Here is a 12,145-nt window from a genome sequence, read left to right on the forward strand (position 1 = left end):
CTGCCCTGGTTTGTGTCTGCCCTTCCCGCTGCTGGTGTTGGTCATTGGCGGCTCTACAGAAGACCCTCCGGTCCCTGAGGAGGAGGGTTTGCAGAGGGGGTGGCCGACACTTGGGTGCGAAGACACGCAGCTTAGCACAGCCCCGTAGGCCGGCCATGGGTGAGGGCGCCTTCCCGGAGGGGCGGGGAGGGCTCGCCCGGAGCGGGGCCGGAGGCCCCCGAGCGCGGGTGCTGCTCCGGGCCGAACCGAGCGGCAGCAAACCCGGCACAGGCAGACCGCAGCCTACAGCCGGTCTGTGGTAAGAGCTCACCCGTCCTGTCCCGCTGCGCGCACTGCCTTGGCCCTTCCTCCGCCTGCTCAGCCCGCCTTCAGGGAGCGCTGGTGCCCCTGTCCTTGGGGACCGGGCTGCTCGGAGCCGGGAGGGACGGGGGCGGCCGGGGCTCCTCCAGGCCCTGCGTGTGCTGCCGTGTGTAAAGGGGGGCTGGCTGGTTACTCCTTTGGCCGTTCGTCTACCGTCCTTAAAACGGCAGCAGTGCTGCCTTTACTGGGTTGCAGGAGTTGTCTAATGGGCCTCGAAAGAAGCTCTGAGACTTTCGAAGACAATAAAAGGATGAATGAAGGACAAAAAGGAGAACAAATCCCAAACTTTTATGTTTAGATCTTACAAAGAACCCAGAATTGCATGAGAAAATGCAAACCTACCTAAAATTGTTAATGTGATGGTTATACGGTAAAAGAAAAAAGATAAATGTCACTTTTCAAAATTAGGGAATTCCTGCTTTATTGTCAAGGAGGTAAGTAAAATTGATTGAGTATTTTCTGGGTAAACTGCATCTGACCTCCGTTTTAACTTTTCCTCCAGCTTACTGACCTGTTGAAAGGAATGGCCTAATGTATCTGAAGAGAAAAGAACTTGCGGCAACTTCTCAAGAAAGGATGCGTTTTAAAGCAGTGCAGCCATGCAGTGAGATTTTTCCAAAGTCTAACACGCAGCTAATTTGCTTTCTAGATGTATAAGTGTCTGAAATTAAAAATCTTGTTGATTAAAAGAAAAAGTAAAATGTCAGTTGTTCCAAACATTAAATGTTAATTACATGAGGCCCCCTCTCTTCGAGAACAACACAAGAACTTAAGTAGTGCATTGGCTTCTTGCGTAAAGGAAGCTTTCTCCAAGGATTTTACTAAGTAAAGCATCTTCCTTCTTCAGGTAGTTAATGCTCTGACCACAACATCGTTAGAGGACGTGGCGTTGCTGAGAGGAGCAGGCCTGGGTTTCATTCCAGGAGGAGCGATGGCTCTTAATTCAGAAGAGTGTCAGACATCTTGCAGACTGCCCCTGAACAGTACCCAATTAGCAGATGGCCTAAAAATGAAACTAGAGTCCCATGTGTCCACACCAAATCTACATGTCTGGAGTGTCTGTCCCTCCTAATTATTTAGAAATGCCTGTTCTCCATCACTGTGTTACTCAGATGAAAGTGTGCAAACAAAAATGGGGTGGGTGGGCAAAGCTGTTGTGCAATGTCTGCTTTTTCCTCCAATGCTCAAAAGTACTTGCCAATGGGAGGGAACAAAAACAGTCACGGAGAAGAAAACCAAACCCCAACCTCTTTCTTGTGCCAGTCTTGCAGGAAAAAAACACTAGCAGTGTTCAGACTGGAGGAGCTGCAGAGCCAAGCGTGGCACTAGCCCTTGCCAGCGAGTAGGAATGGACTGTCATGAAACATGAAAGAATCAGTTTATGACAGGGATAGGGGAATGAGAAATCCTACAATTTACAAGCTCTCACTGAGGACACCTCGCAGCTGGTGAACTCTGAGACACGTGCTGACGTTGCTAAAGCCGCTCTGCCGCTCAAGAGGGGGGAAAGGCGCCTGGTACTCAAAATCTGCAAAAAAGGAGCGGACATCTGTGTTTTCCTAAGCGCTCTTTGGTTTCTGTTAACCATAAGAAAGCTGTGTTGCTCTGTCCCACGCAGGCTGGGTGTTCCTGGGGACACATTACTAAGCTGGTGGAGCTCCAGAGCTCACTGTTTTGTCATAGGCTTCATTGGAGAGAATGTCCTGTGTGTGGATTCATCGCTGTCGTGTCCTGTAGGGCCCAGATGAGGCTTGGCTGCCTGGTTTGGGGTGGAGCACAATATACTGAGAGCATTTGTTCCAACAGACCATGAAAGACAGTCTTTAAGATAAGCACACAGAGAACCTGCACTCTGCGCTCTCTTCTCCCCCTTCTTTCAACCCTTGAGTAACTGAAATCCCATTTTCTTGTATACCAGTTAGGCTGGGAAGCTGTCTGAGAGAAAGAATATCCTCCTGCCAGATGCTCTTTCTTTTATTCTAACACAGTTGTTTTTCTCCTCACTTGATAAAGTTAAAATAAACAGTCTCTGGGGTGAATTACAGGCGTCAAAATTGGATTGGCATACAAACTGTAGAGCAGTTGGTGGTTGGGAGTCTGGGGAAAAAGAAACAGCAGGTTTTAGCTAGAGGGGACAACAGCTTTATTTCCCTCTTGGTCCTTGACAACTAAGCAGATGTCCTACAATTATTGTTTTACCTTCTAGTAATATAGTGTCTTTTCCTATCCTCCCAGGTACACAACTGGCTCTTTTGCAGATGTGCAGGTCTGTCTCTTCCCTAGTTCAAAGCTGTCTTAGTGCACCGCTAGCTCCATCTATTGCCGGTTGATGGCTGGCTGAGATTCAAATGCTTGTTTCTCCCACTCAGCTTTACAGGATACCTATTTCCAGTCCCCTTTATGTAAATACAGCCGATGGTCTTAAGAATAAGATCTTTCCTGAACATCTGAACATGGGCTTTTTCACACCCATTGTATCGCAAACTTTGCTTCTGGGTTGATGCCCTCCACTTGTACACAGATGTTTTGTTCACATTTTTTACAGCCCTTCAGAGTCCTCCCGCGCAGGTGTTATCAGGACCACTAAACCCTGACAACTGCCCTGCGTTCCTCCGAACAACTCTGAGTTACTCCGATGGGGTAATGGGTGGCGTCACTAGGCATAACCCCTGTCACTGGGCAGCCACTCTACTGGGTTGGAAGAGACTTAATGTGGTGGGCCTGTTCTGAAGAGCTTGGTAAGTCTAAAAGTGTCCAGAAGAAAGCACTCTGGGGAAAAGAGTGTCAAGGTGAATTAATTTTTAAGGATCTGGGCCAATATATAAAGCAGTGCTTGTGTGGTCTGACAGACAGCGAACGGTCTGTTCAGCGGTTTCTGTTCAGTGTGAGGAAGGTCATCTTTGCCCTGTCTGAAATATCCTCTTTGAAAATCTAGGGCTACACACTTTTCAGAGCTTACCTTAACCTGGTGTGATGAACTGTGCTGAAGCCTGAAGAACGCAAACTTTTCTCTTTATTTTTTTAAAGCAATCTTGAAGTCTGTTTCAAGACTTAACAAAGCTACGATCCAGGTTTATCATCCTACAAGACATCTGACAGGGAAGTTAAATAGCACTCCAGACACATTTTTAAAAACTTACTTGGGATACAAGGAATGTTAGTGTTTTTCTCGACAGGTGGGCATTCAAGCTGAGGCCTATGTCTTTACAGTTTGTGTGTGTATGTAATGCATAAGCTCCCAGGTATTTTGGTGTCTGCATTTATACCCTGCCTGGTTTCCCATTTTTGTATTCAGCGCTTTCTTTGTGCGTGAGTGCCAAATGACATCTTAAATTCTTGAACCTTGTTTAAAGAGACATTGGGTGACTCGGAATGTTTAACAAAATCTTCAGTACAGTTTTACTCTGCGAAGCTTGCACCTGCTCTTGCAGTATGAAAGACACATGCTGTTTCTTCAGGGTAACAAGTGTAAATCATCAGTCAATTTTTTGCTCTCTAGAATGAGGGAGTTGCAAAAAGTAAACGCTTAGCAGATGAGGCTTTTGATCCTGTAGAGACAGGATTGGTTTTATGTAACGGGATGGAGTGATGGGCAGAGGGTTTCCGTTGTTTCAGCACTCTCTGATGGCATAACTTGGCACCTAAACCTGTTTGTTGAAGGTGTCGGAAGGACAGCCAGACAACCCTGATAGCCACAGTCAGCCCAACAGCGGCACACACTGAGACGGTCTCGAGCACTCTGCAGTACGGCAGTGAAGCCTGCAGCTCTGTTAGGTGTAAGTCAGCAAGGATCCCAGTATAGCGCTGGGGGGAGTGCGGTGCCCAGTAGCTTGTGGCTATGGGACTGGTGCCTACAGCCGTTCAAAATGAAAGGTGGTGACAAATCACCCCTGGCACACGCATGTGAAATGACAGCCAATTAGAGAAACCTAGGAAATGCTTTTTTGGGCTGTGAGTAGCCACACTTGTATCTCTGCTGCGTGAAGCCCAGATAACTGAATAGCTGACTGCCTTTACACTCAACGTCTGTCAGCAGAACTGGTGGAAGAATACACTGGGGCCCTGCACCATCCAACCCTGCATGGGACTGGTTTCCATCAGAGGTGGCTGGAGGCAATGCAAATTGTCCAGAAGCTGAAAGCACGTATTGCAGTTGTGCCTGAACCCTGGTCATGGCTGTGTCTTGTGCATATTCCAGCAAACAGACTCACTGGTTCCCAAACAAGCCAGCAACTCCAGTAATGTCCCAAGGCGAACTTGTGTTAGGAGTGGAGCCAGGCAGCGAGATAATCACTGAACTGGAGAATAAATGCACCATGTGTCTCTCCTGTTCAAAACCACTCTAATTTCAAACATCTTGCCTCAACAACGATCTGTTAACAAGCTGCAGGCCAAGAATCTGTCAGAAGAATTTAAATACAATTCTGACAAGATCAGAACTAGATAGACTAAAACTTTACCAACCTGTGGCTAAAACAAAGCTAATCGAGAAAGTGCATGCCCGGGTCGGGACAGAAGATGATCTCTCAGGGATCTTCTTTGTTGCGCAACTGTAGCTTCTGAAAGCAGATGTATTTGAGGTGTTTAAACTCATTACAGGAAATCGAGAGTTGACCTGAGTCCAAGAGGGTGTCTTCATTACGTTGGAAACTGAAAGAAGCGATTGAAGCTGGAGGCAGGCAAGTGGTGCAGTCAAGAGGATGATGCACTGAAATGTGGAGCAAGTTCCCAAGAGTTTCTGAAAGAACCATTTTCTGAAAGGTGAAGAGGAGCTGGCAGAGGTGTAGACATAAGAAATAAGCTGTCTCCCTCCAAGGGAGGCGGACAAATGAAGTACACAGGGAGCGCTTTGCTTGCTTTCAGCTAAATGCAATAGGATGCTAGAAACTCGAGAAAGTCCGGTGCTGATCTTACACTGTTTTCTAGCCTTACGAAACTCAAATCATTATGCTACTGTCTATCACTTGTCACTACTGTTTAGGAGAAGTGCCTGAATTTCTGGTGTTCTGTTGACAATTGCAAAAGTCCTTCTGTTAGTAGTGTTGGAATAACTTTTCAGCTTTATTTAGGTGCTGGCAGAACAGGCTGGCAAAACTACACAAGTTGGAAGAGGAGGAAGAGAGTTTCAGGTATGAAGAAGTCTCTGTGCCACTCTCTGAGATGCTGCTGCGTGTCATTAAAAGGGACGTGAAGTGGGGAGTCTCCATCTGCACTGTGAATATGCATTTGAGTTGACTGAACATGACAGCAGAGGTGCAGCCATTATTAAGACAGGCTAACCTTCCCAAAATAGGTGTTGGGAACCTGTAAGTGTTCGCATTTGCAGAACGCATTTGCAGCAGCAGGTAGAGGCTGTATATATATTATGGCTGTAACCTGCTGTATTGCAGGAAGAGTATCTCCTGTTCGCATTGAGGAATACCACTAGATGTGAGTGAGGTGGGAAGAAAAATACAGTGGGAATGCTGAGCAGTGAGGACCCAGTCTTAAACTGGGGTGAGGGGGAGCTGGGCAGCCAGGGGTCCTGCAATCCAGCATGAAGAAAACTGCAGGGAAGTAGGGAGCGATGCCTGGCTTTTGAAAAACAACCTGCTGCAGATGCTGCTGTTCTTGCAGGTGTGTATGGATCACAGCCCACAGCTTCCCTGGCTCTGCTTGCTGCTGTCTGAGAATATCGGTGTCCTCTAGCGGGTTCGGCGCCTTCCAAATGTTGCGGTTGGGCTCAGCTACACCAAGGGTGGCTGGGAAGAGTGAAGGGAGTCTCTTAGAAACGGGCAAGCTGTTAGACTGGGGTCTTCCTAGCTTTGAGAATGTCTTATGTGCAGATTGTCCCTTCATAATCTAAGGGTGGGTCTGTACCTCGACTGCTGCCTTCTTTCCCCTCTGCCTGCAGAAAGCAGGTGAGTACGGTGAAGTTGATACTGGGCTAGAAAATCTGAACGATCACCTGGATTGCACCCAAAAGGGATGGAAGGAGGCGAGTGTGTGGCAGCCTAATCTGAGCAGTGACTTGTCCTTGAGGGAGCAATTACACGTCCTGTGAATCTTCTGTTCTTTCTGTGCTTTCATTGCCAAGTACTACCCCTTCATTCCTCCTTGGGCAGGGAAAGCCAAGGCAGCGTAAGAAGAGACTGCTCTCTTCTGTGATTTTCAAAGCAACACATGGAGCTTCTATTATAACACCTAAGCGTATTTTATAATTCTGTGGTCTGTAATTTATAGCCCTAAATATCTGCATTTAACCTTTATTACTGGTGTCTGTGTGACAGGAATCTAGCTTAATGTCCTGATTCTGACAAAGATGGGAAGAGCTGATGAATAGGGAAGTGTCCGATTGTCTCACTCAAACGGACAAGTGATGATAAACCCATAATACTGCTTTGGAGCTGAGTCTGTATTTCATCCCATGGGACTCAAAATGCTTTCGTCTTCCCTGGGACCACAACAGGAACCACCGAATGCCCTAGAGGTAAAACTGGGAGTAGCTCAGATACTGACGGCAGCTGATCAACGGCTGGACTGATCATTCCAGCCTCACAGGATTAATTATCTGGCACTGGGAAAAAGCTTCCCTCTGTACCTGATGGAAGCAAAGCCTCACATCCTTTTTAGGCCAGAAAAGCCATAATTACTTTTCTTACCACTCACTGTTGCTTTGTATAAATAGCCATAAGGTATTTTAAAGAGGCTTTTGTGGGGGGGTAGGTCTGCTTTGCTGGGCGAGAGCACGCACTGCAGGGAGGTGCTGTGACTCCATGGCCAGCCCAGGGAGGGTCTTCAAGGAGGCACCGTGGCCCCGGGTGACCACTGTGTCCCTCAGGGCCGCCCACACCTCGGCCCCTTGGTGTGCTCCCTGAGCGTAGGCACGCGTCTCCCAGCACTGGTTACGGGATGCATGTACTGATGTTGCATTGTGTGGGAGAGAGCAGAAATAAGGTGAAACCTCCTTGCAGCTGCCTCTGCTAATCTGACCAAAACACGGCTCCAAAACTGGAGGCACCCAGGGCTCAGCCAGGCGCAACACGCTTCCTTTTTCTCAACATCTGTATTCCTGTAAGTTGATGTGGAACTGCTTATGCTGCTTGTTTGTAGACCCTCCCTTCTGTTTTGTGGCTGACGTGAATAAATCCCGTGAAGAGATGGTTTCTCTATTGCCAGGTTCCTGCAGCGAGAACCTGGGCCATCTGCTTAATGGTCTGTTGCGTTTCTGGTCGCATGGTGCTGCAGTACTGGCTGGAGTTCTGGTGTTGCGCAACAGTTGCATATGGAAAGCTTTACCCTTTAATGTGAAAAATAGGAAAGACAGCTGCAGTCTGGGTCTAATACTGTTCTTGTACTTATTCCTCTCATCTCTCAGGAGCTCTCCTGCTGCTGCCTTTCCTCACTCCATCTGAGCACCAGAGCCCCTCTTTTTACCTGATAAAACAGGCGCAGAGTCACTGTCTTCTGAAGCGAGCTCCCTGCCCCAGGGCTGTTACTCAGGATCTCCGGAGGATATAAACCATCTCTCCATGATGTTTGTGAATCTGAGCCCGTGCATATTGACTAGCCCCATTGCTTCAGAATGCACCGCCCAGGAATAACAGTTTGCAAACTTTTTGCTAGCTGTGATTACAGGTTAAAGTAGATCCGCAGTGCATATCTGGTTAAGCCAGCAAAACCCCTTTGTTAGAAAGCTATGGAAAAAGGATATCCGAGAGATTTAGTGTTTCAAAGAGGATTAGAACCAAATGCCCTGTCTTGCTGGTAGGAGGATAGGAGATTTAGGAGTAGTTAGTAGCTTGAGAAAAAAAACCAAAGATGAATAATAAGGGCAGGTCCTATTTTTTTATTAAAAGTTTCTAGGCTACACAGATTTGTTATAAATGATGGCACTAAATAACCAGCCGTGCCCAAGCTCCCCTGAAAGGCTCTCTAATATCAGCAGCTGATGCCCTACTGCGCCGGGACACAATCGGGTCTGTTCCTCCAGACAATGCACCTGTCATTGGGAAACATAGAGCTGGCAATTAGCAGAGGAGGCTCTGTGTTGTGCTTTCATCCCGGACAATAAGAAGGGCCTGGAAGAGTGAGATTAAGGCTGGCGTGTCCGCAAGAGATTGTTGAATCAAACCTCACTGAGACTTTGGGGCATTTAAGAAACAAAAACAACATAAAGCCCTGGTTAAATCTAACTCTACAAACAAGTCTAGAAAGCAGAATAGCACTGGAATAGGATCATTTGCCCTGGAAATATAAGCCTGAGACTGTGGAGGAAAGACTTTCGTCTCAGCTGAGATGTCCTGTAGTTGTCCGCAGTGTATCGTAGGAAATAAACACCAAGTGGGGTTCTGCGCCCTGAAGCTGCAGTGGGAGTTCTGCATTGCTTCACCAGAACTAGAACTGAGCACCAGCATCTGTGGAATAAATTTTTTACCCAACTAATGCAAGTTCTAAGCCCTGGGCAATACTCCATGCTTGGCACTCTGAATGTTTGAAAGGCTCCCAAATTACTAACCCTAGCAAGGCCCTGAAAGCAATGGTGCAACACAAGTAGTCTCAGATGCTTCTTGTGACCAGTACCGAAACTGGAAGGGAAGCAGCTGACCACCTCAGCTGCTGTAGAGTGTGCTGTTAGAATAAACTAATTTGGTCAGCAAGTCTCAAACTTTTTTTCTGCTGATGCAGGAGTTCTTCCAACACACAGGCATCAGGAAAGCTACAGAGGTAAATTAGGAAAATCTTTTCCTTTCTATCACTTCCATCTCCCCAGGCATATAACTTATGATTGCCATATGCCACAAAGTAGTGTCTGGTGCGGGTCTTCAGTGGTTGATCCCACACTGTACTTTCAGCAGTGCACAAAACAGAGAGAGGAGACACAGATATTCACTGCAGAGCGCTTGCACAGCTTCCTATTTGCAAGCCATTGAGGTGTGACTCGTGTGCTGAAAGCAGGCCACGGTGCTGCTAACGGGGGCGTGGTGGGGTGAGGACCGCAGGGTGAATGGTGCGTTTTGCTGTGCGAGGAGGTGAGCCAGTACAAGCAGGCTCTCGAGACCTACGTGCTTGGGTCACTCTGTCCCCGTGGGGAGGTATTGCTCTTCCTGCCTGTGAACTTGTGCCCTCTCCCCTCAGGTTCCTGGGGGACGTATCCTGACGTACCAGACTCTTGATGTGAAGTCTGTAGCATCAGGAAGCTTGGTCAACCCTGATGTGACAGACTTGAAAGGAAAGGGGGAGAGGAAATTGAGAGAACTAGACAAATAAAGGCATTGCCAAACATGCAGGTGTCTGGCTGTAAAAGCAAATCAGCGCAGACCTTTCGTGTGCAGAATAAGGACGCTTGTTTGGAAACCTGAAGAATTAGCTCGAACACGTGTCCCCTATGTCGCTCTCCTGCAGAGCTGTGAATGTGAAATTGCGTCCACGATCCAACGTCCAAAGAGCAAATTGTGCGCTTGATGACTGCTGCTGGCTAGCGTGGCCGGTCAGCGGTTGCTGCGTAGCTACAGACCAGTCTTCCAGGTAGCGTGTGCACGGAGGTGAGGTGGTGATGCTGTGACTTTGTCCAAAGGAGGTGGAAGAGTTGTCTAGATTTTTCCATGCACTGCTGCTTCTGATAGCTTGATCCATGTGACAGTGATAACATGTGTTAGCAGCTTGCTTGGAGTGGCAGACGTGGGATGTCCCGGACTGATGTCTCCCTGTCAGCTGGAACAGCGGAAAGTTGTGCCATGGCCGGATCACTGCAATGCCGTGTTAATTGCTTCCTGAATACTGATGAATCTTCTTTCTGGAGAGCTGAGCTGGGGGTCCTGCAGGAGCAGAAGCCAGCAGCCTTTCACCCAGCTGGAGTTCATGGGAGAGCAAGCTGCCGTTTCTTTTCACACACGGGAATCTCAGGGGTGTGGGAAGGAAAAGAAGAGGAGCTTTAGCACAGAAGTGTCTGTTCCAGGGATGTATTAAATATACAGGCTGAGAACACACTCAGAAGTCTATTAGTCCTGTTCCTGTTTCAGTGGTAGACCGTCCATTCTCAGCCTCAAGTCTGCCACAGACTTTTATTTGTGGAAGTTACAAACTGCCCGTTTGCCATGCCCTTATGCAGGGGTGGATGGCATTTGATGGAAGACGTTGGTGGTGGAACTGGAAAGCAGAAGTGTTTTGCCCCATAGAAGCAGCTTGGAGTTTTAGTTTCTGCATGTGAGAGACATCTGGGCTCTGTCTGCGCTCCTCAAGGACATGCCTGAATTAGAGGCAGCAGAAAGCTCCAGTTCTTACCTGGGCACTCACAAACAGCCCAACTGCCCCTTTTCAAGTGCTCGGCATTAGCCAAGAGAGAAGCAGCAACTGCTTCACTCTCATTTCTGAGTAATAAGTAGTTGGACAGTCAAAGATGGTTTATTAGGATGGAGACTCTGCTTTCAGTTCCTTCCAAACACTAGGAGAGACGTATCCCTTGCAGAAGCAAAGAGAAACATCCATATGCAGATAAATACGGGTACCACAGAAGCTTTGAACTGCAGAAGCAGAGCTGCTATGGGTGTGAGGCATCAGCACCAAACAGCAGCTTGTGAAATTTTCAGACGTGTGAAAGTGTAAAATAATTGAGATACGGCAGGCGTGTGACATACTTTTGCGGCCCCAGCACTGGGGGGAGGGAGGTAAGTCTGCATCTCTTCTACCAGTGCCTACCAAGTCAACACTTGGCAAGCCCTGTCTCTGCTCAGAACTAAATCTCATTCAAACAAAGTTTGGGTGAGATTAAACTCTGTGAGGAGGAGCTGGGTCAGAGAGAGGGTCAGTTTTGTGCAGTAAAAAGTGGGAAAAAAAATGCTGGAGTAGAATAACATCTACAGCTGGGCTGGGGAAATGTTATTTTGAAGGATAAGTCTTCAAGGGACAGGCTTGCAACACGACCCAGTGATCTCTGACATACACAGCGTTTTGTTCCATTTTTCAGTGCATCTTCCTTAGACACATGGCTTTCTACTCCACTTGGCAAATATTTGATTTACAAAGATTAACATGTTGCTAGCCCATGTGCTGGGAAGCTCTTTGAAGGGTTGTGTGAAAGACGTGCCTGGAGGGTGGCAGATCAGGGTTTACTAACTGGTCAGGATAACACTTCTTAAAGTGCACCTGAGCTGATTTTTTAAATTGACTGCATGTAAACAGAATTGCAACCTATTTATAAATAAGCTAACCCAGAGTGACAGCGTTACCCAAACTGCACAACACAATTTGCCCTTTGCTGAGCTGCTTATTAGAGAGATTTACAGGCATTAAAGGTACATTGGGATTTTACCACCTAACCATCCCAAGGTCATATGTCTGCCTGCCAAGGTCTCCTTGCACTGGATGGACACCTCTTAACTCTAAGAACTCTGTTATTTCTAATTTGTTTTGAGGTGTATGGATGGAGGCTGACTTCAGGAACTGCATCTGCCTTAAGGAGACAGCTGACTGGCTGGAATATTTGCTTTGTGGGAATTAGTGCCAATACAATGATGAATTACGAGCACTGGTGGTGACGGCTCTGCTGCCGTGGCAAGGAGCAAGCAGATGGCAGTGCCCACGTGCGCATGTGGCTGCAGGAGATCTTCCGGAGAGCTGAGAGGTCCCAAGGAAGCGTCCAGCAGGCCAGGCACTGGACCCTGCTTTCTGGACTTGTTCAGCAGCCCAGGAGCCTGTGCTTTTTGGGGCCTTTTAGGGGTGATTTTAGATGAAAGGACAATGAGGTGCCAATTACTAGCTTCCACTTGCTGGCTGTGACCTTTCCTTTGAAACACCGGTGAAGCAT

This window comes from Gavia stellata, chromosome 24 (genome assembly GCF_030936135.1).
Source record: "Gavia stellata isolate bGavSte3 chromosome 24, bGavSte3.hap2, whole genome shotgun sequence".
NCBI classification, from domain to species: domain Eukaryota; kingdom Metazoa; phylum Chordata; class Aves; order Gaviiformes; family Gaviidae; genus Gavia; species Gavia stellata.